This window comes from Dermacentor andersoni, chromosome 3, assembly GCF_023375885.2.
Source record: "Dermacentor andersoni chromosome 3, qqDerAnde1_hic_scaffold, whole genome shotgun sequence".
NCBI classification, from domain to species: domain Eukaryota; kingdom Metazoa; phylum Arthropoda; class Arachnida; order Ixodida; family Ixodidae; genus Dermacentor; species Dermacentor andersoni.
The window spans coordinates 177,419,170-177,443,937 of NC_092816.1; the positions used below are offsets into that span (position 1 = coordinate 177,419,170).

The following is a 24,768-nucleotide window of genomic DNA, read 5'->3' on the forward strand; positions in this document are numbered from 1 at the left end:
TGCGGCGATGTTATAGAGAAAGCTGGTCAATGGGAGAAATACTTCTGTCCAATAGTCTGTAGTCTGCAGTACGCTTTCGCGCATGCGCAGCAAAGTTCTAGTGACCGGTATTCAAAAGACGTATTTTAGCACAGGCGGCAGTCACTTCAAGGCTACCGTACTCTGCAGTACAACTAGCTTGTGGTTGTCTAGTGCCGATTGGTAGTGGTCCTGCATTGATTCTTCACAACCGCCATGGATATCGACGCTGTGCTTCGAGCAGCCGAGGAGAAGATCAGAGAGATTAACCGCAGCAAACAAGATGTCGGTATACACAGGCGCCTCCTGCTGGACAACTTCGTGAGAGTAATTCTTGGCAGTGACCGCAACAGGCGACAACCCCGCAGCCGAAAGCGAACGGGTGGTGATGATCCAAGCTCCAAAGCCAAGAAGCAGCGCCATAAGAAGGAGCGGACATCTTCAGGTACACGCCAACGGAGAAAGCGTCACGGACAACTTCCCGAAGGTGGGCAAATTTCTAGTGTTAATCGCGCTGCCACTAATGCATATGGCTTCACATAGCTATGGAAAATGGGCAAACAAGTCGGTGGTCTTTCTAGAAGACTTGACGGTTGAATGAGGTTAAAGCTCATGTGTGTGCATCAGCATTTCTAGAGTGTCCACAGGAAAGTGCCGTAGTTCCTATAACACTTACCGATCGCAACTCATGCCAACACTAAGACATTTAAAGACCACTCGTACTCGCAGGCCTGCAGAGCAGCTTATGGTTTGGCTAGGGCGATATATTGCGATATATTGTGTTATGTCGAGATAACCGACTGCTCAAACATATCCGCTTGCTAAGGGTACACGTAAATAGCATTCGGAAGTAGGACTTCTAACACGATTCATGGAAGGCGCATACTTCAGTAGGGCACGGATCTGCAACATTCACACGTGGTTAACGTCGCCACGTGGTTTGTTCAAGAATGAACGATGCGCGTTCACGCTCGAAGCAGCGGACAACTGCAGCTCTTTTGGACGCACGGTGGTGAAGCGCGGCCGACGTGCCTATTAAGTAGAATAAATGTGGAATATCTTGCAAAAAAAAAAAATTCTATTGAAATAAATATTAGGAGAGTTTAGCGCCTTTATCGCGGCACCGGTTACTCCTTGTCACATAGCAAAGGAAACAAATATGCGTAAAATGGGACAATAATTGCACAAAATGTGGCACTCGGTAGCGCACCAGGTGAATAGAAACTACAGTCTAACAGTACATGGACCGCAAAGTTTTGTACTTGAGTTGCACACACATTCGCATATAAAAGACAGATATTTTGAATAGCCAAAGACGCAACACATGGAATTACACTGGAAGCACACAGCACAATTGCACATTGTGTAAAAATTACAATCGCAACAGAACTCAATTTTTAACCCACAACAACATTTATATAACTAATTTAGCTTATTAGGATCAACTGAAACTTAATATTTCCCCAAAATGTTGGTGTCCTCGGAAAAAGTTCTTCAAAGCAAGAAGGGCTCTTTGTTGAAGGCGCGCAGTTGGGCATGGACCAAGTATCTTTTTTAGAGTGAATGATCTTCTGTTTTAAAGCAACAAATATGTTTTCAATAGCCATCGCTGTGGATCGTATCTTGTGCGCTCGAGGAGGAGATTCCTTATTGCGCACGAAATTGGTCGCAAAACAACAACAAAAAAAATCGCCTGGAGGATAAATTGGTACAAAACAAAGCTCTAAACCTGTTTGCCTGAAATGAATAGCGAGAAGTCAGCGCTGAAAATAGTCGGCTCAATATTGCGAACCTCAAGCGGTTTGAAAAGAAATTTACTATAATTCTTGGTTTCACAATCCTTCGCAGTATTCCGTGTATTTTGCCAGTTTTGTTATTAATTGTGAAAGTGAACTGGTACTGAGGAAATGTTTGGTTGCTCTGAAATTTCCAGCGAATATTGCGTGGTTCAGCCAGCTTATAATTGCATATTAAAATATGAAAAACATACGGACGCGAGTTTTAGTGTAAGTGCAAGGTCCACATTTCACTCAAGACGTTATTAAAGTCCGAAGTCCGTGTAACTGTGAGTGGGCCTGTCCTTGTAAAGTGAACAGAGGGAAAGGCGGGTGGGTGCATGAACCAGCGAAGGTGTGTTAGTGGCGGGCGTGTAGAATTGAGAATAAAGGAGTGCTGTGCACAAGGCCGATGATACAGCCGTCCTTAAGTCACATGTCAACGGCCGCGTGTGAGCCGGTGCGTCAACGGCGTGCACAGCTGCCTTCTATTATCTGCTTGGCTGGTGGTCGTGGGCTGCCCTGTCTCTGAAAGAGATAATAGGAAAAAGGACCGGTGCTCATGAAATAATATATATATATATATATATACTGAAATGCCCAAATAAACAAATAACGAAAGAAATGCGAAGAAAAAAAACACTATGCAACCGAACCAAGTGTTGTTGCCTATAGCTTGAAATTTAGCATAGCGAATAGATAAAAAGTTCCATTTGAAACATTTTTATCTATTGGTTGCAATGTCCTGAACTTACGGGTAAGGTATCAGTCTGCATTTTCTTTCTCGTGAAAGCGGGAATTTGACTGTAAGATGCAGAGTTTGAGTTCATCACAGTGATTGCCTGGTTCGCTCAAATGCCCGGCAACGTCTTTGGGAAGCTATTTAGCTGTGTCCGTGGGATGTGCGTTTAATTTGACGTTCATTGATTGCCACGTTTCACCGATATATCGTTTCCTACAGAAAGAACATTCAAGTATGTAAATCACCTCCGAACTTCTACAAGAAAAGCTAGGTTTGAATTCGTGTGTATAACTTCTTGCGGTGCTTTTAATTTTAATGCCACTTTGAAGGTGCCTGCAGGCATTGCACCTGGGGCGACAACATGATCTTATTACGGGGGAATGGTGTTGGCTGACTTTTGCGTGCACTAACAAGTCTTTACGGTTCCTGTTGCGGCGATAGGTAACCCTTGGTACATCCGAGAACGCTTTTCTCAGACGCTCGCTACTTCATAATATTGGGTTGTATTCTCGTAGAATGTTGTTCATGTTTGGGAGTGCATTAGAATATTTTGTTATAAATGCTGGCGGTCTGTCAGATTCTGGTGTAGGCTGTTTTTTAGCTAATTCTGACTGTGTGTCTAATCTTGACACGACACCATAAGCTCTATCGACAACAACTTGTGGATTCATTCTTTCTGCTAGCGTGGTTCTAGGGTCACTTAGGTAGTGGATATAATTGTGGTCTTCGCTGCACATTCTTCTTAGTCGTTTCGCTTCTCGGAGAAAAAAATGCTTGCTTGCAGTGTCGCCGGTCATGACTGTTGTAGTCTAAATATTGCTGGCTATCCGTAGGCTTCCGGTAAAGTGTCGTTCTCAGTATTTCGTTTTTTTTTATGTAGGCTGTCGTGTCGAGGAAGCTGGTCTGACTAGGAGAGGGGTGAGCAGTAAATATAATAATCGGGTGAAAGCGATTGAAATGGCTAATTATGTCGGTTAACGCGCGTGTGCCCATATTATAAATGTGTCGTCAATGCGTGGGTTTTTTAGGGTAGGACTTGAGCAGGTTTGTTTCAAGCTGTCCCGTGAAAATGTCCGCATACGTGGGAGCGAATGGTGTTCTCATGCTAATGCCGAAAGTGTATGAGTAGTGAATAGAATCGAATTCGAAAAAGTTGAGCGTGAGGACTAAAGTAAGGAGCGACCGATAAACTTCACGAGCGTGCGCTTGGGGATTGATTGCAAGGGATTTAGAAACGGCTTCGTTTCCTTCACTCATGAGTATGTTATTGTAAAGGGCAGAAACATCCAAAGTGACTAGGATATCGCGGTTCGAAAGGATTTGGTTGGCGTTGATGCCGTCTATAGTGCCGTCGAGCTCCTGATTTCAAGCCAAGATTGGAGAGGCAGTCAGAGTTAGCTAAGAAACAGCCTACACCAGAATCTGAAGGACCACCAACCTTCTTTAGTAAAATGTTCTAATGCCCTCCCAAACAAAAAGAACATTGTACGAGAATGCCGCCCAATATTATAAATTCCAGCGCGTCTGAGCACAGCGTTCCCGGATGTACCAAGGGAGACCTATCCCGGCAACCGAGACTTCAAGGTCATGACAGTGCGCGCAAAAGTCAGCCATCATTCTCCCGTAATAAAAACATGTTGTCGACCCAAGTGAAAATCTGCAGGCACCTTCAAAGTGACATTAAAACTAAACGCTCCGCAAATAGTTATACACAAGAAGTCAAACCTAGCTTTTCTTGTACAAGTCCGGATGTGATTTATATGCTTGTATTTTACTTCTGTAAAAAAGAATGTATCGGACGAAACGATTAAACTGACATCGCGTTCACACAGCTAAAAAGCATCCCAAAGCCGTCGCCCAGCATTTTAACCAACCAGGCCATAACTGTGATGAATTTAATCTCTGCGTGTTACAGTCAAATTTCCGTTCTGAACGAGGAAGAAAATACAGAGAATCATACCTTCTCCATAAGTTCAAGACATTGCAATGAATAGGCAAAAACGTTTCAAAGGGAACATTAGAATGTATGCCCTATGCTAAATTTCAAGCTATAGGCGTGAACACTTAATTTGGTTGCTTAGTTTTTCTTCTGCGCCTTTCTTTATTTTTATTTATATATTTATTCGATATCAGTATATACATATATGTGTGTATATATATATGTATATGTATATATATATATATATTCGGGCACCGGCTTCTGCCACTCCTTGTATTATCTTCTTCAGAGACAGGATAGGTCACGACCACAAGCGAACCAGGTCATAGAGGGCTGCTGTGCACGCGGGCTGACAGACGGCCGTGTCATCGGCCTTGTGGGCAGCATTCCTTTATTGTCAGTTCTACACGATCGCCGCTAACATACCTTCGCTCTTTGCCGCACTCATCTGACTTACGCCTTCTCCCGATTTGAAGAAGCCTACCTCAATTTACTGTGCCGATAAAAACATATGTCGCCTCGAAAAAGACAACTCCATTTGTTGAAACGCTGGCTCCCGTTTTCGGTTTGTTCTAGTTTTGCTCATCGTCCTCTGGGAAGGTCCACTGAAGCCATGTCGCTTCATACACGGACTTGATGCTCTGTACTGAAGGTGAATAATGTTCACCTGAAGCGACCAGCAATGACATAGCGTTTAGCCTCTCCACTACTTTTCGATAAACTTCTTGTTATGAATGCCTTATTCGTCTAATTTTTTTTAGGCCCCTTGATGCAGAACAACCCTCATCACCAAGGTCTGGACGCGCAAGATGAACCGACCCGTACAACCGTGGCCTCGGCGTCAAGTGATTCCTGAATCCTCCAGGAACCCAAGCCTTACAACACAAATGAGTGGGAGTGGCTTTTCGAGAGGCCTTTCCCCGGATGCCCTTGTGCGTGACCCGGACTTGACCTCGATGGAATGACGAGCCGCCGTGTGAACTTTCCGTTCGATTTAAGCACTCCACGCCTGTTTTTCACGAACATTCCTAGACATTGTGACGAGAGCAATGCGCATTTACACATAGACGCCCTATGTCTCCACTGCAGTGTTTCTTGCAAAGGAAAGCGCCACGCGGCGTGCGCTGATGTATATTCATTTAATTTCTTTCACTGCTCTATGTTCCGTATCACCTTCATCATACTGACTCCATGAAAATGTATTTACCTACATGCTGTGATACGTCTCTGTGCACTGTATCGTTTCCAATATATATTTCTTTTTGCAATAAAACAGTGCTTGGTACATAATGTGTTGGGTACTTCCTTTCAATGTTTAACGAGTGGTTGGCGCGGCCGCGATGACCTTGAGTTTACTTAGCAACCATTTCAAGAACGGTGTGTGATTCCTCATGATCATACCTAGTGTTTCCGCTCTCACACACTTCCGTCTATTAAGTGCGTCACGTTCTTTCAGCTGCGTAGGGTATACCAATGCATTCGTGCATAGCAAGCTTTAGTGAATCTGCGTTAATCTCCGTTGTCAATCTTTGAAGCAATGCCTCAGTTGAAGCATCTCCAGGTTTCTCTATGTGTGCAATGTCCCCGCTTATGAAAATTTCATAATTTGAAGCATTGTATAGCTTGCTGTCATATTTGTTTTTATGTAACATAGGTCCGCTAACCTTCAAATTCTGGAATGACCTTGTCTACAGGCATAAGGGCACAAACCCGGTATATGACACGTAAACCGTGCGCCTTTCAAAGCTTGCCGTGTCACCCGAAAGAAGTCGTCATCTATCGTACTTGTGTTTCGTTTGCTTAATGACGTAGCGCTCTCTCTATTTTCATGCAACAAGCGGTATTCGCGTGCCAGTGTGATAGATCATTTCTAAATGGAAACTAGAGAGGGAGAGTGTTGAGAAATTATAACTTAACTCAACATTTCTGACGACATATCTGGGGTGGTCAAATACCCGCCAAGTTAGCTTAGTGGCGAGGCCATTTCGCAGCTACGCTCAAGATCGCGGCTTCGTTGTCAGAATGCGCATTTTGACATGTAGGAAGTTCAAGAAACTGGCAGAACCATTCTCATAATAAATGTCGATGGTAATTCGATTAGTAAAATGGCGACACAACGCTTGGCCGTCGCAAAGACGCGTCATACATGAGGTTAGGTCGTACACTCGATTCAATCTGGACATGCCGACTTTTTTTTTCAGTAGCGCTGCCACAAACTCCCCACATCGTGTCTGTGTCAATACAGGTTCAGAGAAGTTTGTATCTACATGATATGGGTTCGACTGGGTCCAAACACCAGGTAAATTCCAAATAATTTTGTCCCCAGTTATGAGCGGCACATACTGAGTGATGCAAGTTGGCACCGAACAGGGTCATTGCAGAGTGACCTATAACCAGCGAGCCAAGTAGGCGTCGAGGAGTTTCATGGAAGAGCGGCGTATACTCAGCGGCACATACCCAGCGAAACAAAATGTTCCTTTGCCTAATTTCGAGTCCGGTTCCCTCAGTACGCAGGCATGATGCTTGACACATTAGACCACGGGACTAATCTGGTGGAATGTACATACACCAGACATACTTACTCAATAGAATTGCTGGTATTTATACGGCCTCGAGGGGCGTTTCAAGGGCTAAATGCTATGAAATAATCTACGGTCTTGTCAACAATTATTGCTACGCCGCCGGACGGGGCGCGAGCAATGCGCGATCGATCTTCGCGGAAAATGACATAATGCCGGAGAAAATTTGTCTGCGTGGGCTTTTGAATGTGTCTGTTAAGGTGAAGTATGGTGTCTCTATGTCCTCTTCCCCCGCATCTTCGTGCAGGCTGGCAACATTTATTGTTGAATTATGTGCCGCCGATTTTAAGCGCGTCCGCCATTGAAATGTGCACGCCTTCGCTTGCGCGCGTGCCAAGGCAAGCTCGCAGAGTGGGTTGGTCTTCGCGCTCCCAAAAGGAAGGCTGCATGTTGTGTATCTCTGTGCACGAATCCGATCAGGAATGTCTGGAGAATGTTTCCATTTCCGAAAAAACGGAAACTTCCCTGGATGCTAAAAATGAAGAGAGACGAGTAGCATCCGACGTACTCCTCGTGCGTATGCAATGTGGGTACATAATCGCTTAATTCGGCAGGCCCTTCGATGCACGCCTGATGTTCTTCCGAAAACTCAAATGCACTTTTCTTTTCTTGTTTGCTATATGGTGCGTTGCGCTTGTAGCAGTTTTTTGTCGGAAGTCTCGCACGCGTATGCGATGGTTTCTTAGCTGAGCTTTTTTTTTTCCTATCCCGTTATGGCCCGTTCAGTGCCTGCAATGCGCGATGGATAACAACAAATGAACAGAATACATCTTGACGGCCCATTACAATTAGAGCTGCATCCTGCCACGTGGTCGGCCTTGTCTATTTTGGTTTCACTTGCAACTACATTACTCCTCTGCGTAAAACGTGCGAAGCCCGCGCGTGTGGCACGCCAGCTTATGCGCACCTTTTAGTGCACCCCGATACCTGCTGTTTCAGATACAAATAACATTAGTTTTTACGGCTGTACAGCAGGTAAGCTAGCACATCCGAGTTAAACGATGATGTAGTCGCCGGCTTTTTTTTTTTTTTACACTACATTATTTAGTTACAAAATCTTATTTTTTTATTTCTATAGTCCCTGCAGACATTTTGGTAGCCGTAATCTCGTCATTTATTTCTTAAAGAGCTGGACGGCGCGTCGACATTCTGGAAGTGCTCATTTGCGATGCATCGAAACAAATATAATGTTATTTGATTTGCAGGCTAGCCTTCGAAAAAGCACGTCTGAATGGAACAGATGGGTGGAGAAAGCTCGATAATTTCTATTTTCCGTCGTGACGCTTAGTAGCGCAGCAATATTATTTCCGGCATCAAATTCAGATTCTTATTTTTTTTTTTTGTTATGGGGTTTTACGTGCCAAAACCACTTTCTGATTATGAGGCACGCCGTAGTGAAGGACTCCGGAAATTTCGACCACCTCGGGTTCTTTAACGTGCACCTAAATCTAAGTACACGGCTGTTTTCGCATTTCGCCCCCGTTGAAATGCGGCCGCCATGGCCGGGATTCGATCCCGCGACCTCGTGCTCAGCACTCTAACACCATAGCCACTGAGCGACCACGGCGGGTAAATTCAGATTACTCAAGCGAAGCGTTGTTTGAAAAGGACTCCAACCCTTAGCCGCCTAACAAATCTTACAGCACAGCGCGGGATGCGCCTGCATGTATACCCGAAGTTTCTGGAAAGTTATCGATGCTTCGATCCGCTGTCTGTTGTCGTCGAACCTTGTGTTATCGGATTCCATCGCGTGACGCGAATGGTGTAGAACGTTGTGCAAGGCACGCTGGTCCCAACGATTAGTCTGGAACATTCGATGACTACACTGCATAAAAGCCGACGCGCTGGACCTGCTGATAAGATTTTCGACGATCGCCGACCGTGTTCGCCGCTATCGTTGTGCTATAAGTGTAGCCTGTTCCTGTGGGCACAGGTTCGCCCAATAATAGTTAGTTTTGTCCTTCACAGTATTGCTACTGTGTTCTTCAACGTCACCACCACGTGACATTATTCAAGCGAAGCGTTGTTTTAAAAAGGACTCCAACCCTTAGTGTTTAATAATACATATCCGAAAAAGTCATACCAGAGGAAAAGCCAGTAAAAGCATCATGCACTATCATAAGACACTATAATCTTCACAAAAAAAAATACAGTGTTACAGTTTTTTTTTACAATCCTTTATAATACCATTATCGCCAGAAATGAAACGGCCTAACCGACAACGCTTGATATGAATTTTTTTATGTGCTTATTTTATTCTGCTTTTTATGCTTATTTTTTATGCTTTTATTTCATTCGAAAAGACCTGTACAACCGCGCGCCAACCGTGCGCTGCCGAGTAAGACGGACGCCGTTGTCGCCACTCTGTAAATAGCGGCGGGGACGGAGGACATCGAGGCATCCTAAGGTGAAAGTATCACGTTCTCCACCTTGCGTGTAGTTCAGATTCTCGCACCACAGGACGTCACTCAGTCATGTTTGGAGAAAAAAAAGGAAAAAATCTGCTCCTCGTCGTCGCAGTAGACTGAACTAGAATACGGTTGAGCGGGACTAACGACTGGGGCTGCTCCATGGAAGTTGATTGGGCCGCATCATGGTCGCGGCGTTGGAAACTGCTGGCGATGCTTCTCGCATGTCATTCGTACTACTTCGCGCGCTTAGTACAGTGGCTAGAAATGGGAAGTGGAATGAACGCGCCGGCTTGTTCATGGCTCTTTGGGAGGAAACTGCCAGGCTGCGCTGGGACACGCATGCAAGCATAACCTATAAAGCGAGATGCAAGAAGGAAGAAGCATGTGCTTGCTGCGGTAAAGCTAGGGAAACGATGGAGCATGTTTTCGTAGAATGTGATGATATCTGCCCAGCGGTCGATTTAGGCACCACTGGACTCCTTGAACCCCTTGGGTTCAGCGAGAGCAGGGGAAAGTAAACATGTCCGAAATAGCGATTAGTAAGGGGCGATTTGAAGATTGGTAGAAGAAAAGTAGGGAAACGACAAATAAAAAAACGGCGACAAAAAAAACTTCAGGGGGCCAGAAAATTTGGTTATGAGAATTCATCGTGCGTTTTTTTGCTTTTTCTTTTTCTTTTAGCTAGGTCTGACATTAGGCAGTATAATAGCAAGAGCTTGGTGGCGCAACCCACCACCCCGTTCCAAAGGGGACGCTCATGACATCCATCCATCCACGTCGGCCGCGACGGTGGCTTGCAGCCGCAGCGCAGGGGCGTGGAATGCGATAATCCGCGTGCGCAGTCCAACACGTGTTAGCAATTTTATAACTGCTCAAACAAACCACCAATGAGAGAGAGCAAAAAAGGGGAGGCGCAGGTCCTGTGCGCCCTGTGGACTGCGTCTGTCCTTGTGTGCTCTCTGTCTGTGGTCGTTTGTTTGCGCAGTTGTAAAACTGTTTGCTAATATGCGCCAACTCGCCCAAGAAGTTCTTCTAACCTACACATACAATAGCAAATAAGAAAGCCTGTCAATAAGCATATTCTCAGTTGTTCGTGGCTGCAAATTGCTACAGAGTAGCATAGCCCCTTACCAACGCGCGCTCGCTGGCGTACGACGTTCTTGACAACGACAGCAAAATTGAAAATGGTATGTTGTATAGCCAATGCTGCAAGTATGTATACGTAGCAAAAAGGTGCCCGTATAAATTTGCACTTGAAATAAAGCACCATTGTAAGAGCGTACGCGCGCAATCGGTCTTACCACTCGCAGCGATATTATGTCGAATATTCATAGAAGCGCGTCTCCGCCCCAATCCAGTTTGCTCGCTGCGCCCTCGCACCATTTTTCTACGCGGCACCTCAGCGGGAGAGCACCGTTCGGCCCAGTCAACCACTGTCTAGTACACTGTGTTCGCAGAATGTTTTGGTCTATCCCTTACACGTTGCGAGAGGTGATCTACTGTAGTTGATGTAAATGCCCCGACCCCCTTTCTTTTTCCGAAGAAGTTGCGTCTGGCACCATTGTTGTTTTGTTGTTCTGCGTGGTTGCCTTCTCTCCGCTGATACTTTCAACAATGGCTCCGTCTAACCTTTCTCTTTAATATGGCCAGTTCTGCTGTTGGTGGCTATTGGTGTGGTAATTTACTCGTCACTGCCGCTTTTGACGTGGCTGTCATGTGAATGCGGGCCGCTGTTTCGAAAACCGTCTCGCTAGATGACCTGTCGACTGCGGTGCTTACTAGTTCGGCGGGACACAAGATCTGCAATAATGAAGGTGCAGGGATGGGACGAATCGCTGATGGGATAAGTGCAGGCGATGCGAGAGCTTTTCGAGCATGCTGATTGGAGTGCGCTTCGAATACGGAGCTAGTGGAACGGGCAATTCGACAAAGCCATCCTACCTTTGCACTTTACCTGCAGGGTTCACGTTGCAGAGACCTGAACAAGTTGACAGCAGAATCACGGGGGGCGCAAGCCGAAATCTCAGCAGCCCGCGTGTACTGACCACCACCGCTTCCATCGGAGTCCTTGGAACCAAGCTGCTCTTGGCACGGCAGCGAGCGCACGAATAGCGAGCACGCTGCAACTAGTGGTCGGCTCTGGGGTACACCCGCACCGTTCGAAATCTCGGGCCGCACGTTTCATCCCTACTCATACGGGTGACGGGTAGCGCAAGCAAGATAGCCAGGAGGCTTGTCCAGTGCACATCACGCCCAATCAGACGATCGCCGACTAGTGATGCCGGTAAGCAGACCGGCTCGAAACACAATCACGGACAGCCGCCCTCACGTCAACGCTTGGGGTCGGTGGAGCAATCTCGCTTCGCACAACTCACAGCGCGGAACACCGTGCGCTGTTGCAACTGTTCCCAGACGGGACACATCACGCGTGAGTGCCCTAATCAGCAGGGAAACAAGGCGGGCCGCCCATAGCCGTGCCGGTGGCCATGGCAGCAGCTTGCGAGGCAAACGCCATAGCGGCATCTTCAGTATTTCGAGTTGTAGGGCCGAAGAGCGTCACTGCCACATGTATACATCTCGTAATCGCGGGGACTGCCTTCAAAGCACTAGTCGGTACCGGGACACGTGGACCTATGATCAGGGACGAGGTCGCTTCCCACGTCGAACGTACAGGGGTCAAGTTACTTCTTCAATTGTCTAGCGGAGAGGACTGCTCGAAAGGCGATGTGAGACTCGTCGCGCGTTGGAATCAGCGGCGTCAGACGCAGCGATTCATTCACCCGATTGGCCTCACGGTACAAGCAATCCTCGGCCAAGGATTCTCAGCGAAGATTGCCATCGTGATCGACTTTGGAAACGACGGCTACCAGGAAAGCTCGTTGGCGCCACTTGCGCATGCACGAAGGCGGGCTTTCTGGTAGAAACGCGGTCTCTTGCGAAGGCCGCGATGCAGCGGAAGCGAGCGCCACATGGAAGTGTTGCAATGAACCGGGTGCGCCGCTTTTTGGTCATTGAGATTTGAGCGCGCCGGCGCTCGCAAAACTCGGAGGCCATGGCCGCTCTATGAATGAAGTCTCTGCGTGACAGAATTATGTTTTCCCGTATATTCAAATTACATTCCTAAGCTATCCTGTCTGTAGGTCGTGCGTAATTTACACTTTACGAATTTTCTGTGGTAGTTTACATTGAGAAATTCAATTAGCTGAGTAAATACGTTGCACTACGTGGAAGGCGTGCATGATTAGGTATGCGTGGTACGGCATTATGTTTGCCGAAACGATGGTCGACGCCGGACATGGGACGCCGCGCCGGATTTTCTTTCTTACATGTTATCGTCCCGGTGGAATTGTGCCGTGATTATGACTCAGTTTTCGTATCGTCTCTTGTCGAAATAAACCTTTTCTAAACACACACGGATGTTCTGCGACACGGGGCCCTTAATGATATGGCGATAATATCGTGATACGGCAATATTCCTTGATTGCTTGAGAAGAGCATGCAGGTGCTTCTCGGTGGGTTTAGACTAAATTCATTCTCATCCGCCCACTTACGCAGTTTGTTTAGGCCAAGCTGTACCTGTCGCTTCCAGATTACAAGATTACATGATTTGGATACAATTTGCACATCGTCCACATATACAGAGTAAAACATTGTGCGCATTATAATGGTATGCAACTAATTCATTTTTACAACGAATAGAGACAGTTCAGCACCCTACCTTGAGGTACACGTGTCTTCTGAGTGAATGGCCGGGATAGGACCTTGCCAACACTGATAAGAAATATTCTATCAGATAATTTTCGTTAACATTCACCAAGTTGCCACGGATACCTATTCCAAACAAATCTCGGCGAATTCCGATGTGCCACGTAGTATCGTAGGCATTCTACTTGTCAAAAAATGCTGATAGGCAAAATTGATTATGTGTGAAGGCATTTCGGATGTTCGCCTCCATACGGACAAGGTGGCTATAGTAGATACAGCTTCCCTAAATCCACTCGGAAGGGGATCTAGCATTTTGTTATTTTCGAGATAATGAATCAAGCGTCAATTTACAATTTTCTCATAGTCTGCATGGACGGCTTGTCAGTGCTATGGGTCTGTAGCTGACGTCTAAAGATGCGTTCTTGCTCTCTTTGAGAATTGCGATTACGATGGCTTTTTCGAAGCGGACGGAATGTGACCTGTAGACCACATAACACTGAAAAGAGGCAGGAGTGTTTTATGAGCTTGAGGGATTAACTTTTCAATTATGTCACATACTATTCCGTCAGTTCCTGAGACAGGTTTGTTGCAACAATTCAATGAAGCCTGAAATTCAGCCAAACGAAATGGGCGATTGTATGGTTCGTTTCGCGTGCCTTTCCCATCTAAAGGCAGTCGCTCTGCTTGTCTTTGATATCTTAAGAAAGTGTCGGAATAGTGGGATGAACTGAAAATATTGTAAAGGAGATTTATTGGGGTTCGTAGCGACCGCCGGTTCTACGATGCACCGAGCAGTTCCCGAGCTCGAGCTGCTGGTGCGCGCTTGATGCTGCCGATGCTGCTGACCCAGTGCGCACGTTCGTTATCTTCCTTACAATGGCGCCGCGGAAATAAAGGAGCCATCCTGGCGACTTAGGTTTCTGGAAGGACGGTAGAATCGTGATACGGCTTGAGACGCTGAACGTGAACAACTTCGCGGTTACGACGTCGCATGTCGGACGGCGGCGTTAGCGGCTCAATCAGGTAATTCACGGGTGATGTTCTCTCGAGAACGCGGTATGGCCCGTCGTACTTCGGAAGGAGTTTTGAAGCGAGCCCAGGCGTGCGGTGTGGCACTAACAACCAGACGAGAGCGCCCGGGAGAAAAGTGGGAGTCGAGTTCTGGGCATCGTGAACGGCTTTTTGACGGTTCTGGTCGTCCGAGGTGAATCGGCGGACCAGCTGGCGGCATTCCTCGGCGAGTCTGGCGGCTTCCGAGATCGGCAGGCATTCGGATGGGTCTGGCCAGTAGGGCAGAATGGTGTCGATTGTGTGCGAAGGATGCCGGCCGTAAAGAAGGTAATAGGGTGAGAATCCGGTAGTGGCCTGAGTCGCGGTGTTGTAGGCATAGGTGACAAACGGAAGAACGAGGTCCCAATTAGAGTGATCAGGTGAAACATACATGGCGAGCATGTCACCAAGAGTTCGATTAAAGCGTTCCGTGGTACCGTTAGTCTGTGGGTGATAAGCAGTGCATTTACGATGAACAATAGCGCATTCAGCAAGCAGTCGTTCGATGACTTCGGATAAGAAGGCGCGGCCTCTGTCGCTTAAAAGTTCACGTGGACCTCCATGACGAAGGAGAAAACGGTGAAGTATGAAATTGGCGACCTCTTGCGCTGTAGCATTTGGTAGAGCAGCGGTCTCCGCATAACGGGTTAAGTGGTCTACCGCAACGATTATCCACCTGTTGCCGGTAGCAGTCAACGGAAGTGGCCCGTAGAGATCTGTGCCCACGCGATCAAATTGTCGGAATGGGCATTGCAGAGGCTGGAGTTCACCGGCGGAGTAGTGTGGTGGCGCTTTACGGCGTTGGCACTCACGACAAGAGCGGACGAACGTTCGAACGAAATTGTACATTCCCCGCCAGTAATAGCGGTGTCGAAGTCTTTCGTAGGTTTTGAAGACTCCCGCGCGGCCACACTGAGGTTCGACGTGGAACGAGGAGCAGAGCTCTGATCGCAAGGTTCTCGGAATGACGAGTAACCAGGTGCCTCCCTCTGGGGCATAGTTGCGTCGATATAGTAGCTGGTCTCGAATCGCAAAATGAGGAACTTGGCGCCGAAGCGTGCGTGACGCTGGAACTTTCGACGTATCCGAGAGAAGGTCGAGCAGAGATGCAGTCCAGGGATCATTACGCTGTGCAGCAGCGATAGTGTCAACGTCCAGAGAGGATAATGTACACTCGCAGGCGGAGTCGTCACGGGCCTTCGGGGGAAGCGGCGATCGGGATAGCGCGTCAGCATCGGAGTGCTTTCGCCCGGAACGGTAAACCACGCGGATGTCATATTCTTGGATTCGCAATGCCCAGCGGGCAAGGCGGCCATATGGATCTTTGAGCGTCGACAGCCAACATAGTGCGTGGTGGTCGGTCACTACGTCAAACGATCGGCCGTATAAATATGGGCGAAACTTGCCAAGCGCCCACACAATGGCCAAACACTCCTTTTCGGTAACGCTGTAATTGGTTTCCGCCTTGGTTAACGTGCGACTCGCGTACGCGACGACGTATTCTGTGTGGCCAGGTTGACGCTGTGCCAACACAGCGCCGAGGCCTACACCGCTTGCATCGGTATGGATTTCGGTTGGCGCTTGAGGGTCAAAATGGCGAAGAATTGGGTGGCGTCGTGAGAAGGCGGCGCAAGGTTGCGAAGGCGTCGTCACACTCTGGAGACCATGATGAGAGATCTCTAGCGCCACCAAGGATCTGCGTGAGAGGCGATATAATTGACGCAAAGTTTCGAACGAATAGTCGGAAGTAAGAGCAGAGGCCGATAAAACTGCGTAGCTCTTTCATAGTGGTAGGTTTTGGGAACGCAGTAACAGCACGTAGCTTCTCGGGATCCGGGCGAATGCCCTCCTTTGACACGACATGGCCTAAAATTGTGAGCTGACGAACAGCAAATCTACACTTCTTCAGGTTAAGTTGCAACCCGGCCTTGGTCAAGCAAGTGAGTACGTGCTGGAGACGGAGCAGATGCGTTGCGAAATCAGGGGCGAACACCACAATATCGTCAAGATAGCAAAGACAGATTTTCCATTTGAGGCCACGTAGAACATTATCCATCATCATTTCGAACGTAGCAGGAGCGTTGCAAAGACCGAAAGGCATGACGGTGAATTCATACAAGCCGTCTGGTGTAACAAAGGCAGTTTTTGGGCGATCGGCCTCTGCCATCGGAACCTGCCAGTAGCCTGACCGCAAATCCAGCGAAGAAAAGAACTCTGCTCCCTGTAAACAGTCCAGAGCATCATCGATGCGTGGTAATGGGTAGACGTCCTTCAGCGTGATCTTGTTCAAGCGTCGAAAATCAACACAGAAGCGGATGGAACCGTCTTTTTTTGGGACGAGGACCACGGGAGAGGCCCATGGGCTTTGGGAAGGTTGAATGACGCCTCGACGGAGCATGTCATCGACCTGGTCTGCAATGACGCGACGTTCCGTAGCGGACACGCGATATGGTCTTTGTCGCAGCGGTGAGTAAGAGCCAGTGTCGATGTAATGCTCCACCGTTGATGCGCGGCCAAGAGATGGTTGCGCAACGTCGAAAGAACGGCGGAAGTGCTGAAGGAGTGCGAGAAGTTGAGATCGCTGCGAATGCGTCAGATCTTCGGCGATGAATGGGCTGAACACACCAGTGCATGTTGAGTCGGGTACGGCGAAGGCACTCACTTCATGGACGGCAGTAGCAGGCGCTTCGTCGAGGACGGAGACAATTCGTGTTGAATGGACCGACTCGACGTAACCAAGGCATTCGCGGCGGAGCAGTGAAAGCGGCGATGAAAGATGATTGTAAATGGGCATCGTGCTGACACCGGCGGCAAGGTCAAGAGCTGCAAAGGGCAAAGTAAGCGCTTTTCGGGTAACAAAGTGATGAGAGGGCATGAAGAAGACCGTCCCGTCGGATATGATACTACAGAAGACTGGTACGAATGCTGAAGAGCGCCGAGGAATACAGGTGTCTTCTTTCACGACAATTTTAGCGGCAGGATGAGCATCGACGGAGGCCAGGTCACCAAGGTGGAAAAGATCAATCTCAGCCCGAGCGCAATTGATGATGGCGTTGTGGCGCGAGAGAAAATACCATCCTAGAATAACGGCGTGGGAGCACGACGAAAGAACTATGAATTCAATCGTGTACAAAACGTCCTGTATGGTCACGCGGGCAGTACAAGCAGCGGTAGGGCGAATGGGTTGAGCACTCGCCGTTCGGAGCGACAATCCAGACAGAGACGTCGTCACTTTACGAAGCGAACGGCAAGATCTTGCATCAATAACTGAAATAGCGGCACCGGTATCGACGAGGGTGACTGTAGCGACATCTTCGATAAACACATCAATGACATTAGCAGGTAAAGGAGGAGGACTTCGGCATGTCGACACTGGCGCAGTTCTTGCCTCAGGAACTGCGCCGTCTAGTTTCCCTCTTCGTTAGAGACGGGCCGTCGACGCATAGGGGAAAGCGATCGGCGACGTGGGGAGGGTGACCGGAGGCGTTCGAAGCGAGGACGGCGATCAGTTTGGGAGCGAGCTGGTGATGGGTCGAAGGATCCGTAAGGCGCAGGTGGATCAGGCGGCACATAGGGCGCCCGGCGATCGCCATCGAACGCCTGCGTTCGGCGGCGGCAGAACCTTGCGACATGACCGGGATACCTACAGGCGAAGCATATAGGGCGATTGTCCGGCGTACGCCACGGGTTAGTGACGGCAGTGGTGGTACAGGGGACGGGAGGGGGAGGGCGGTGCACAGGCTGCTGGAAGCGACGCACTGGTACAGTGCTAGGGGCCATTGCAGCAACCGTAGCGTAAGTGAGTGGTGTAGTCACGACATCTTACTGGTGAACAGCCGGCAGCGCTTCCGCGACCTCTGCATGGATCACGTTACGGAGATGAGACGGCAAAGTGCTGGCAGACTCCTGAGTAACGGACACCAGAGATAGCTGTCGTGCAACTTCTTCGCGGACGAAATCCTTGATTTGGGTTATCAGGGAGGCTTGTTCTGGGCCGGTGGTCAGGCTGCAGAGTGACGTCGCATTTGGTGTGGGATGTCGCCTTGTCAGAGCTCGCTGCTTACGCAACTCATCATAGCTCTGGCACAAGCTGATGACGTCGCCAACAGTGCGTGGGTCCTTGGCCAGAAGCATCTGGAACGCGTCATCATCGATTCCCTTCATGACGTGCTTGATCTTTTCCGCTTCCGTCATGGCAGCGTTCACGCGCCTGCACAAATCTAGAACGTCTTCTATATAGCTGGTGAATGTCTCACCCGTGTCCTGTGCGCGTGTACGCAAACGCTGCTCGGCTCGGAGTTTCCTGACGGCGGGTCAGTCAAATACTTCGGTAATCGAAGTCTTGAGCACCGACCACGTTCGGATATCCCTCTCATGATTTCTGAACCAGAGACTGGCCACGCCCGCGAGATAGAATGATACGTAAGCCAGTTTATCTGAGTCATTCCATTTGTTATGAACGCTCACCCGCTCGTAGGACGATAGCCACACTTCAACGTCGTTGTCGTCGGTTCCGCTGAAGATGGGATGCTCCCGTTGGCGAACGGTACCAGGGCAAGAGACGGGTGGCGGTGGAAGAGTCTGCTGGTCGGCGTCCGGCATGGCAGAGGGTAGTGTCCGAGAACGGAGTTCCAGGATGGTAGAGTGGAACGTTACCCAGCACGGCTCCACCACTTGTAAAGGAGATTTATTGGGGTTCGTAGCGACCGCCGGTTCTACGATGCACCGAGCAGTTCCCGAGCTCGAGCTGCTGGTGCGCGCTTGATGCTGCCGATGCTGCTGACCCAGTGCGCACGTTCGTTGTCTTCCTTACAATATATTCGATGCGTGCACCTAGAAAACCAGCTTAATTTGTGAGGGTGTCTCCCTGGATATTTAGTAGTGGTAGAGGACGAGAGCGGAGGTCTTTAATTTTTTTTTTTACTCTCTTCCATGCTTTACTTTTTTCGGTATAAGAATTTATGAAACTGGCGTATTTTTGCCAACTTTCCCGTTTTGCACGGCGGCGTGCTCTTCTTCCGCGTGACTTAATCTAGTTGATATCAATTAAGTTCCCTGTTATTGGGGAGTTTAATAGGAGATTCCAAGTCTTGTTTAGCTTTCTTCACGCTTCCTTACACTCCGCTTTCCAACATGGAATACATCGCTTCGAAGGCGACGCATTTCTTTTTTTGAAAACACATACTGATGCAGCATCAATTATAAATATTGTAAAGTATGGTACTGCTTCGTCAAAAACAAGTGCACGGACATCGCCGAGGGCAGATGTGTTACTTCAAGAAATAACGTCCAGTCAGCTGAATCGGCATATTCTCAAGGAACGCATCGAGAACATTCAGCCTGTTTTGGAAGGTTTAAAACGACAGAGAAATGGTTACTTGACCATAGGTTATTTATCACGTTCCACTCCACATACGGCACAACTGTACCCGACGCTATGCTTAGATCTATGGAGGAAAATGTTTTGCTTGTAGAGCTGTAGCATGTTCGTTCGTTCTTGTTAAGCAAACAGGTATTTGGGAAGAATGGGAGGTTTTCTGTTAACAGTCCTCTGGCAATCACAACGAGAGTCGTGCCACAGTGTACTATGCGCGTTTAGATCTCCGACAACTATGCAAACATGGGGAAGCTCTTCAATAAAGCTCTGAAATGGAGCCCTACAGAACTGGTAACTCGGGGGGATGTATATAGACCTAATGGTCACCACTTTATCGAATAGCACTGTTCGGAAGGCAACTGCCTCAAGGGAGGTTCGGAGTTGTAGTTGCCTACAAGCAACCCCTCTACGACCTTCAGGACGAACACACCGCTTCACCAGAGCGGGCGTCCAGGACCTCGCAAGAGGCAATGGATGCGAGCCCTAGCCAGCCGGCGCAGCTAGCGCTGAAAGATCGTCGCGGATCGACCGGACAACGCAGCAGCGTCTTCTCGGTCTCTCGGAAAATGTCGTAGTGCCGGTAAACTTTTGTGTGTGTAGATATGAGGTGTCTTGCACACACAGCACCATTGGATTGAATTTCCTTTAGCGTCATAAAATTTCCGGAGAAAACTTCTGCCCTAGGTTTCATTGCATAATTGCAGTATCCATGTTCAAAAATAAGTGTGCGATGTGTATCTAAGATAAAGAGGTTAAGGTAGCTTAGCTTACGGGGCCCTTTCTGGGCCCGGCAATGCGGGATTTTTCTTTCTTGCCGTGGTGCTGAGCAACACGACGATCCTTGAGCGCTTGTTGCGCCGGCTGGCTAGGGCTCACATCCATTTCCTCTTGCGAGGCGCTGGACGTCCGCTCTTGTGAAGCGGTGTGTTCGTCGTGAAGGCCTCGCCTGATGATACGAGGCCTTCGAGCCTACCAAACCGGGGGTCCATGTGCCCTGCTTCAGGGAAGGCGAAACAGCACTGGCTGCTGTCACGAAGGGGGCTGGTGGCACGGCTGTGGCCACACTCCCCTTGGGTCGGGCAGATGTCAGACTCTACTGCGGTCCTGGTGTTAACAGCGCAAAACGTAGACGAGACACGAGACGAGAAGACGACGCCACAAGTGCTTGTGGGGTCGTCGTCTCGTCTCGTGTCTCGTGTACGTTTTGCGCCGTTAACACCAGGATGGAAAACCAACAAGCCCAAGCTGCTATTCTACTGCGGTGCCGCTCCCCTACGCACCACATCAGCATACCCTGCGGTATCATGCAAATAATCATTCTTCCGTGCTTCAGGATAATAAATGTTCACTTTTATCTGATAGTTATTTCATTTTTTTTTTCCAACGTTGGATATATTCGCGAGTATGCTGCATGTTCACCATCGTCGTTAGGACAGTGGAGTGTACCACTACAGTTGTCGGAGTTGTCTTTATTGTGTCCACATTTCGCACAGGTCGGTCGGCCTCGGCAGGTTTACGAGCCGCCCCGCAGGGGTGTCTGCGCAAGCAGGCGTTTGGTGTGTTGCGACACCACGGACCCGAGCACACGAGGGTTGGACCCTCCCGCGTGTAGCCGTGCGCGGCTTAGCCGTGTCTGGGGAAAAGGGGATCCTGGGGGTTGAGTCGATGCTGGGTGTTTGGACCTTTAAGGCCCCCCGGCGGAGGCAACACACCTCTTCGGCCTCGGCTTCACACAGACGGCACCTCCAGGCTAACCCACCTGGAGGAAATCGGCAGTCGCCTTTTCCTGTCTCTCTCTCCTCGAATCTTCGTCTTTATCTCTCACTTTTTAATCTTTCCTGTCTTCTTCTCTTTTCCATTTACTTCCTTTCTCCACGGCCCCCGCAGGGGCGTCTGCGTCAGCAGGCGTTTGGTGTGTTGCGACACCACGTACCCGAGCACACGAGGGTTGGACCCTCCCGCGTCTAGCCGTGCGCGGCTTAGCCGTGTCTGGGGAAAGGGGGATCCTGGAGGTTGAGCCGATGCTGGGTGTTAGGACCTTTAAGGCCCCCCGGCGGGGGCAACACACCTCTTCGGCCTCTGCTTCGCATAGACGGCGCCCCTGGACTGACCCACCCGGGGGAAATCGGTAGTTGCCTTTTCCTGTCTCTCTCTCCCTCCAATCTTCGTCTTTCTCTTACTTTTCATCTTTCCTGTCTTCTCCTAGCTTCCGCTTACTTCCAATTTTTCCAGGCAGCAAGGGTTAACCTTGTGTGAATAGCCAACCTAGGTTATTTCATATTTGGTTATAGTGGTAATGTACAGCTGGCGTTTGCAGGCCGTGTTTCACACGCCCTGCAGCGTCCCCTTGTAGGACTCCACGGTGGGTGGCTGGCGTTACTGCCGAAATATCACGTCTATTTATGGATAGCTCCTTTCCTCGACTCCCTGATCGCCCTCCGAAAAGAGGGCGCACCGAAGATGTATTTAAGTTCTTTGGTCGTGAAAGACCCAACTTCCCACAATTTCATGTGATTCACTCGGAAAAGTCAGACACCCAAGTACGCACAATCTCCCCATTTCTAGTTTCAAAGTCTTTAACTGAGGCTCTTGGTCAAGGTTACAAGGCAACAAGGATGGCAAGTGGAGATCTCCTCTTGGAGCTCCAGAATCTGAAACAATTTGAAAAGTTACCGAGTCTCGTGTCATTTGGGGACGTTCAAGTGACAGTGACTCCGCACCGAACTATGAACACTACCCGCGGCGTTGTCTCAGACGATGATTTGCTTAACCTGACAGATGCAGAGCTCCTGGAGGGCTTTAGTGACCAGAATGTTGTCAATGTGAGAAGAATAAAGATGAGGCGGGATGGTAAAGAGATTGCAACCAAACACCTAATACTCACCTTCAACTCAAGTGTCCTACCCGAGTCAATAGAGGCCGGGTATATAAAGCTCCGTGTCAGGCCGTACGTGCCAAATCCACTGCGATGTTTCAAATGCCAGCGCTTCGGCCACAGTTCGCAGAGCTGCCGCGGCCGCCAAACATGTGCGAAATGTAGTGCCCACGAACACACCACTGAAGCTTGTGCGAACACACTCCACTGTGTAAACTGTGATGGGGAGCACGCCGCGTACTCGCGGTCGTGCCCATCGTGGAAAAAAGAAAAGGAAATTGTAACAATAAAAGTAAAGGAAAATATAAGTTTCAAGGAGGCACGTAGGCGGGTATCGTACCTGCCCAAGAAAACCTTTGCCGATGTGGCGCGTCAGGGGGCAGCGTCACAACGGCCTCCGGCGGCTGTACAACCCACAAACAGTGAGTCGGCAGCTATGCCATCTGCCCCCGCGGCGGTTGCAGCTAGCGCTGCTCCGTCTACCCAGCAGACGGGGCCATCGAACCCGAAGGTGGACGCAGCCGAGGCTGCCCCAGCCTCCGAGGCCCCTTCCAGCGCTGGCAACGGCCAGCGCAGCCAAATCTCTCTGGGAGCCCCATCGACCTCCGGGCTGGTGGGCGCAGGGGTCTTGCCCTCCAAGGCGGGACTCCCTCTGAAAACTTCCTGCTTGCAAGAGCACGTGTCCGGCGCCTCACAAGAGGCAATGGACACCACACCTATCCTCAAGGCGCACCAGGCGCCTAAGGAGCGTCGAGAATCGCTCGAACGCTTCAAAAAGAACAAAACACCTATTACAGGGCCTCGAAAGGGCTCTGTAATCTAAGGCATCTTTCCGTTTCCGTACACACAGCACTAATTCACATTAAATATGGAGACACAAATCATACAATGGAACGTCAGAGGTCTCCTTAGAAACCTTGATGATGTACAAGAACTGATCCACCAACACAATCCAAAAGTGCTGTGTTTACAGGAAACACATTTAAAATCACAACATACAAACTTTCTCCGAAAGCATGTTACTTTTCGCAAAGATCGCGATGATGCAATCGCATCATCGGGAGGTGTTGCAATTGTAATCCAAAAGAGCATAGCATGTCAACAATTACAGCTACGAACGGCCCTTGAAGCAGTGGCGGTTCGAATTGTTTTGCTAAACAAACTTATCACTATTTGTTCGATTTATATACCCCCACACTACAAACTAAGCAAACATGAATTTCAGTCCTTCATAGATGAATTGCCAGAACCTTACGTTGTACTTGGAGATTTCAATGCGCACAACAGCCTGTGGGGCGACTCTCGTATAGATGCGCGAGGTCGTCTTGTTGAACAGTTCCTCTTCTCTTCTGGTGCATGCCTGCTGAATAAGAAGGCACCCACATTTTATTCTCTCGCCAACAGAACATTTTCATCAATTGACCTCAGCCTAGTTTCCCCGTGTATACTGCCTGAACTCGAATGGGAAGTTATGAACAATCCTTACGGGAGCGACCACTTTCCCATACTGATAAGAACATCTAAAGAAAACGAATATCCTCCACAAGCTCCTAGGTGGAAGATAGACACAGCCGATTGGCAGAAATTTCGATCTCTCTCTAGCATCTCATGGGCTGACCTGTCTTCTCTAGAAATTGATGCTGCTGTGGATTATCTTACAGCATTCATAATAGATGCCGCGTCAAAATGCATATCCGAAGTAAGTGGTTTGGCATGCAAACCACGTGTACCATGGTGGAACAGCGAATGTCGGACCGCCCGTAAGAATCAGAACAAGGCGTGGGGGTTGCTGCGAGCTTCTCCCACCGCTGAGAATCTTGTCAACTTTAAAAAAATAAAATCCCAAGGTAGGAGAACCCGCCGACAGGCCAGAAGAGAAAGCTGGCACAAGTTTTTATCGAGTATTAACTCGTTTAGGGATGAGGCCAAAGCCTGGAACAGAGTAAATAGGATTAGAGGGCGGCAAACACATTCACTCCCCCTGGTAAACACACAGGGCGATACACTGCAAGACCAGGCAGACTCACTTGGGGAATATTTTGAGAGCGTGTCAAGTCCAACAAATTATACACAGTCCTTTCTCAAATACAAAGAAACAGAAGAACGTAAGCCATTAAGAAGAAAAGGTCGAGAGAATGAGCCTTACAACCGTCCTTTTTGTATTGCTGAATTGAGAGCTGCCTTGAGCGTATGCAACAGCTCCGCACCAGGATCTGATAGAATCATGTATGAAATGCTCAAAAACTTACATAATGACACGCAGGTTACACTACTCACACTTTTCAACACCATTTGGG

At 48.8% G+C, this 24,768-nt stretch overlaps 1 long non-coding RNA gene across 1 annotated transcript; it reads left to right on the top strand.

Annotated features, from left to right (window-relative positions):
- Positions 1 to 378: 378 nt before the first annotated feature.
- LOC140216479 (uncharacterized) lies at positions 379 to 5,764 on the top strand. The gene is made up of 2 exons (XR_011893165.1): positions 379 to 505; positions 5,236 to 5,764. It is a non-coding gene; the product is annotated as an uncharacterized lncRNA (long non-coding RNA).
- Positions 5,765 to 24,768: the final 19,004 nt, after the last annotated feature.